Below are 6,788 nucleotides of genomic sequence, written 5' to 3' on the forward strand. Positions count from 1 at the left end.
CTCCCACTGGCCACCTGTCTCTGGACCAAACCCAGTGAAGTTGCAGGTGGGAGAGAGTGGAAACTCTGGGGTCAGTTTAGGAATAACACAATAGGCTCCAGTCCTCATAGCAAAATAAGGTGGGTCCATAGATTTTTGGCCGTACAATGAAAGTCAATGGGGTCTAGTGTTGTTTTGGACACCATTGACTTTCACTAAACAGACAAAAATAGTTATTCAAAATATTTGTGTTCAGCTGAAGAAAGAAAGTCAGACCAGTTTGGAACAACATGAGAGTGATTAAATCATGAGAATTTTTAGTTTTGGGTGAACTATCCCTTCAAACTGCCCGCAGTGTGTTCCCAGATTGCACAATTAACGTGAAATCGTTGATTTGTAAATTGATGCAAACATTCACTCACAAACAGGAAGCTTACCATCCACACCCAGCCATATGCACAAACACACACACAAGCGAACCATTTAGAGATCCTTATAAGTAACTGCTTCAGTGTCCACTTGGCACTTGTCACCGTCTCTGCTGCCTAATCCCCAACACAGTGGCGTCTATTCATTCAAATCTGCTTTTCTTCACTGGGATTGCAACTCATAGAGAAGATTATGCAATAAAGAAAGGAGAAACATCATAAAGGGCCTTGCTATTAATCACAAGGGGGAGATAAGCTGGATTCAGACTGAGCATGAACGCACGTTCTTTAAGAAGAAGAAACAAGTACGTTTGTGACAATGGCTGCATGTTAGTGTGTTCTACAAAGGCTTTCTGTGTAAATAGCTTTGAATTTTCTCTTGTTAAATATAAGGATGTAATCATCTTTTCCATTGGCAGATCTTCTAAAAGATAGCATCTGCCTCCTTAGGTATCTCAGCAACACCACAGGAACTTGTTTTAGGTCAGATAATCGCTCTTTGAAATCTGCATCTTTTATTACCATAGCAAAGGACTAGATATTCCAGAATAGCGTTATTAAACCGATCCTGCCTTAAGATTAATCAATACAGCATTTCAACCTTGTTAAAAATCTGTGATAAGACTTTATATTACCAAGACGGATCCTTCATATAACTATGAATGGGAGAAACTTCTACATGAAATAAGGTGGCTCTATATGCCAATTGGTAAAATTTCGTTAGAAATAAAGTTTTTAACTCTATTTGTTCATAAGAGACAATTCATGACACAGTTCGTATCAAACATTTTTATATGTTGTTGTACAGAGCCTTGCACTTGACATTTGTGTAATTAATAATAAAAAAAAATTGTGAATAAATTGTGGCCACTATTAAAACAAGCGAACGAATTAGCACAATGTGGCCATGATTTAACTAAAACGAGGGAACAAATAATGTGCGGGGCTTCATATATTATCAAAGAAAAATTGTGTCTTTAATAATTTATTATGTAGTAACAATTTTATAAAAGCTATAAGGCACTCAAAGTTGTGCTGTATTGTGAATATAGTCACTTTGCTGCACTTTGTTCCTAACAACTCTTTTTAATGAGACTTTTATTATTTATAAATTTGAATGTTCCATTTCTGGATGCTGATTGGTTAATACAGCATTCCATTCCATCATTCCCCACAGAGACCAATTATTAACCTTATCACATTAGGGATTAAATCTTCTAATGGATTTACTTAATAAAATAAAGATTTTTAAGGGAAAATTCCCTTAAAGTTGCCATGAAACGGAAATAGCAAATTTTCTTTGTATATCCAAGTCAAACAGATTATCCAAAAAGAAGAAAATGTAGGAAGGGACTTGGTTCTATCAATCGGTTGTTGATTGAATGGATGCTGAATGCGAGCTTGCACTTGGTTGTAAGAAAGGGGCAGATTTAAAGGGATAGTTCACCAAAAAATGAAAATTCTGTCATTAAGTACTCACCCTCATGTTGTTCCAAACCCATAAGACTTTTGTTCATCTTCGGAACACAAATGAAGATCTTTTTTAATGAAATCTGAGAGCTTTCTGTCCCTCCATTGACAGCTACGCAACTACCACTTTCAAGCCTCAGAAAGGCAGTAAAGACATTATAAAAGTAATCCATGTGACTCCAGTGATTAACCTCAATTTTATAAAGCGACACAAGTGCTTTGTTTGTGCAAAAAGAGCATAATTTACCACTTTATTTACAAATTATTAATCTCCAACGCGCGTTCAAGCAACAACGTCTGCTCTCGCGTCAATACAACACTCTTGTGTTGTGGAGCTCTCGTGAACATGCACGCTGGAGATTAATATTTTGTAAATAAAGTGGTAAATTATGTTTTTTGCGTAAAAAAGCGCTCATGTCACTTCATAAAATTAAGGATAAACCACTGGAGTCACATGGATGCCTTGAAAGTGTCAGTTGCATAGGCTTTTATTCACATATAAACACTGATCAGAGAACATAAACGGAAGCTCAACCGAACCTCAACAAACCTCTCACGGAAGCTCAAACGTGCTGTATAACACACGGGAATGAACCTCATTGGTTCTCACGCGTCAAGCAATCAAGTCTCTTCATAAAAATTGTACTAAACAGCTCAATTCATATGGATTAGTTTTACATTCTTTTTTTCTTTCTTTTTTTACACTTTTTGAAGCGCTCTATGGAGGAACAGAAAGCGCTCAGATTTCATTAAAAAGATCTTCATTTGTGTTCCAATGATGAACGAAAGTCTTACTGGTTTGGCACGACATGAGGGTGAGTAATTAATGACAGAATTTTCATGTTTGGGTGAACTAACCCTTTAAGCAAACAAAATAAGAGGAGTATACATGAAGATTAAGTTAAGACCTTTTGATTAAAAATTACAAGGTCAAATAAAGGTCATATTAAATGTTCAAAATAATGAAACGTGCATGAATTACTTATTTACTAAAGATAAATAACATGCATTTAGAAAATAGATAGGGTTCTATAGATAGATAGGGATAGATTTCATGCCGACTTCAATATGTAATATATAATTATAGTCATGACTGAAAGGGCTGCAGGCACTGTCACTGTACAACAACATCCTTTACATGACTGTATTCATTACTGTCTAAAGAAGAAATTATGATAAATGAAAATCTAATAATATCTGTCAAAGTTAAATGCTTCTGAGAGCAATATTGTCATGAAGGAGCCAATTGTAGGTGTTAAGAATTCCAATCTCATGCTATTTTGAGTAAATGTAGCAGTATATGGAGTGAGCAAATTTGAACGTAAACCTGCATGACGTGTTTGCCCTACAATCATTTTGGGTATGCGTGAGCGATGGTACCATACGTGGGCTGGAGTGTGAAGGCAAGGCGTTTATGTACTGTATATACTTCTCTAAATGTGTCGTTCCCCTGAAATGACTCACTCTTCCCTGTTTTTCAAGCATATTTATTCGCTCAAATCTTCTCTTGTAAGGCATGTAGAACTGTGGTACTTCAATGAAAGGAGGCCTTATCTGCCATAGAACATTCCAGATCTTTCCTAGAGCTCACAACAAAAGACAAATCTCATACCTTGAGCGTTAATAGGCAAGTCAAGGCAAGTCTACATAGGGAAAGACATTACAGAACACCTCTTTACAGGAAATATGCAGCGTATTTTTCCTCTCAAGGGCAAATGTTGAGAACTACATGGTACACTCAGTTCTGTTCACTGCAGGAGTCTTCAACAAAGGGCTGTGGGTGTGGATACTGAGGCCAAAGCAGGTGTCTGGGTGTAGATGTCCGCCTGTGTAACTCGAGGTTGTGTCGTCTTTAATTTATGAAGCCTGCTAATGCTGGAGGGGATAGAGTTGGTTTTCAGGGGCGTATGAGGATGTTTAACTCTTACAAGAACGTACAGTGTTCTGATGGTAATAGAATGGCATTTTTGTACCTGTTTGTACCATATTAAATTATCTACATATTCATGTAGCATAGTATTTACATATTACTCCTGTAATTTTTTTAATCCAAAGAGGATGAAGATAGACAAAAGGGTTCAAAATTGAAGTGTAGTTTATTAAACAAAGTAATTCAGGTAATCAAATCCAAGTAAACTCAAGTAAACAAGTAAACAAAACAGTGTGCATAGCACTAACACAAACAATGAAGACAATGAACAGAAGGAAATGAAGAAGGAAGTTAAATACTCAATGATAATGAACTGAAGGATTAACAGGTGTGATCATGAAATGAATATGCATGGCAACTAATTACTGGCGGGAACACAGGAAACAGGTAACTAAAGCTGCTTTTCCACCGAAATAACCTGGAACAATTTGTCCCAGGATCTTTTTTGTCCCATGATATACAGTAACTAAATTAAAACGAGGGAACAAATTACAATGTGGCAACTTATTTAGCTCATTTGTTCCCTTGTTTTATGTATTTAAATATTACCTTTCATGCAGTCTGTATATAATTTGACCCCACCCTCAAACACTGTAGTTATAGCTGAGGCCTGGAAGAGTTCAGTTCGTGTTGTTCATGACAAGAAAAGGCTGTTTTCAGAGCAGCAAATCCACTTTGCATGCACTTCAAAAGGATGAGGACTCGCACTGGAATACAGAAAAAAATGACGCCATCGTTACTGTTCATATCAGGCGCTGAGGAAGAGCTGAAATTCAGATAGTGTAATAGGCATTTCGTTTCTGAGACACGATGACCAATCACAACAGACTGGGTTGTCTGACCAATCAGAGCAGAGTAGGCTCGTGGAAAGGAGGGGTTTAGAGAGACTGAATCTTCGAACATACCGTTTTCAGATTCTTTAAGAAATGAGGTGATGTGCGATTATGAGAAAATTAAAATGTTTTTTGACCATGAATGCAAGTAAACCTATTGTAGGAGATCTCCAAATCAAAATTAGGAACCTTTAAAACACTTTAAATCATGGCCTCGACCTTCAGTGACTAAATTAAAGTGAGGGAATGAATTAGTACAACGTAGCTACAATTTAACTAAAACAAATGAACAAAATGCTACAATGTGGTCACGTTGTAATTAAACTTGGGAACTACTACAAAATGGCCACGATGTACCTAAAATTAGGAACAAATTACTACAACATGGCCATGTTGTAACTAAAACAAGTTGAATTAATTCTTAAATTAATTTAAGAATTAATTCAACATGGACTTGATATCCATTTATTTTCATGCATGTCATGTGGGGTCCTCTTTACAAAATCACATACTTTTTGTCATTGAAATGCCTGCTCACAATTCGAGAGTTGTGAGAGTCTATCAATGCCATTAAACTCTTATGCGTCAAATAGCCATGTGGGTCCTTTAAAAAAGCATAAGTACTTTCACCCTCGAGTTCGTGAAGATTTATAGCCAGATGTTATTGGATTCATGCAGTTTCTTAACTGCACTGTTACACTTAGATTGAAAACCTGTACTCAGCATTACTCGGAGCCCAACTCTGGATTAAATTGTTGGCAAAAAGCAAGTCGAAGGCTTGCAGAAATTACGTAAAGGGAAGATAAGGCTGGAGCATGAAAGAGCTTAGTTTACATCCTAAACTTTATAGTTTTATGACTGGGAGATAAATGGTTGCAAAGTGCAGAGTCCAATAGCAGGACCTTAAGGGCAGCTGATAGCTCTTTTCTTTAAACGTTTACTGCTTCTGTGTGGCAAATGCTCCAGATTCAACTAGGCGTAACTTTTGATGATATAACTTTATGGCATTAACAATGTCACTGCAAACAGGAAGAGAGAATGGGTGTCAACAAGACACAAAATGTTGAGTCCTACTGAATGGAAAAAGGGGCTGTGTATAGAAGCCCATTGTTTCCAGGTAACCTGAAAAGCTGGAACATACCTGAGTGACTGCCCTCCGCCCAGGTTACACCTCTTATATGTTATGCAATACAATGACAGATTTGCATGTAAAAGGCCATCTCTCCTCTCATGAAAGTTAGAAGCTCATGCTCTGTTTGGGGTCGCAGACACCCCAAAGCTGTTTTTTGATGGCTTAAATATACTAAGAAACACTTCAAACAACCTCCATGAAAACATTATATTATTCTTGCTTGGCACTTTAAAGGAGTTCACTCAAAAATGAAAATTCAGCCCCAGGTTCAGGTTAGTTTCTTCTGTTGAACACAATAGAAGATATTTAAAGAATGTTGGTAACCAGACATTTGGCGCTAGCCATGGACTTCCATAGTAGAAAAAAAAATACTATGGAAGTCAATGGCTACGTCAACTGTTGGATTACCAACATTCTTTAAAATACTTTCTATTGTGTTCAACAGAAGAAAGAAACTGATACAGGTTTAGGAACAACATGAGGGTGAGTAAATGGAGTAAATGATGACAAAATCTTCATTTTTGGGTGAACTATGCCCTTTAAGGTCTAAATATAAAAGATGAATAAATGCAAAGATTTGAATTTGAATTAAAACCTCAAACCTCAAACTCAACCAAAAACAAAGTTAATATATTGAATACATTTCTGAAAAGTGCATGTTTGCTTTGTGCTACAGCTGATGGGTTAAATTGTCAATAATGTCTGACTACTGTATTTAGAAGACTGTATTAAAATAATCTTGAGGTAAAATAAAATTAATCTCAAAATGATTATTTTTACAAGCCACTATTGTTTTTATAAAGTTACTCCCAACAGTACGGAAGCCATAGAGGCCACAGCAGAACATAAGGGTTACATATTTAAAGGGGACCTATTAGGCCCTTTTTCACAAGATGTAATATAAGTCTCTGGTGTCCCCAGAATGTGTCTGTGAAGTTTCAGCTCAAAATACCCACAGATCATTTATTATAGCTTGTCAAATTTGCCCCAATTTGGGTGTGAGCAAAAACAGTTTT

Source organism: Ctenopharyngodon idella, chromosome 13, assembly GCF_019924925.1.
Source record: "Ctenopharyngodon idella isolate HZGC_01 chromosome 13, HZGC01, whole genome shotgun sequence".
NCBI classification, from domain to species: Eukaryota; Metazoa; Chordata; class Actinopteri; order Cypriniformes; family Xenocyprididae; genus Ctenopharyngodon; species Ctenopharyngodon idella.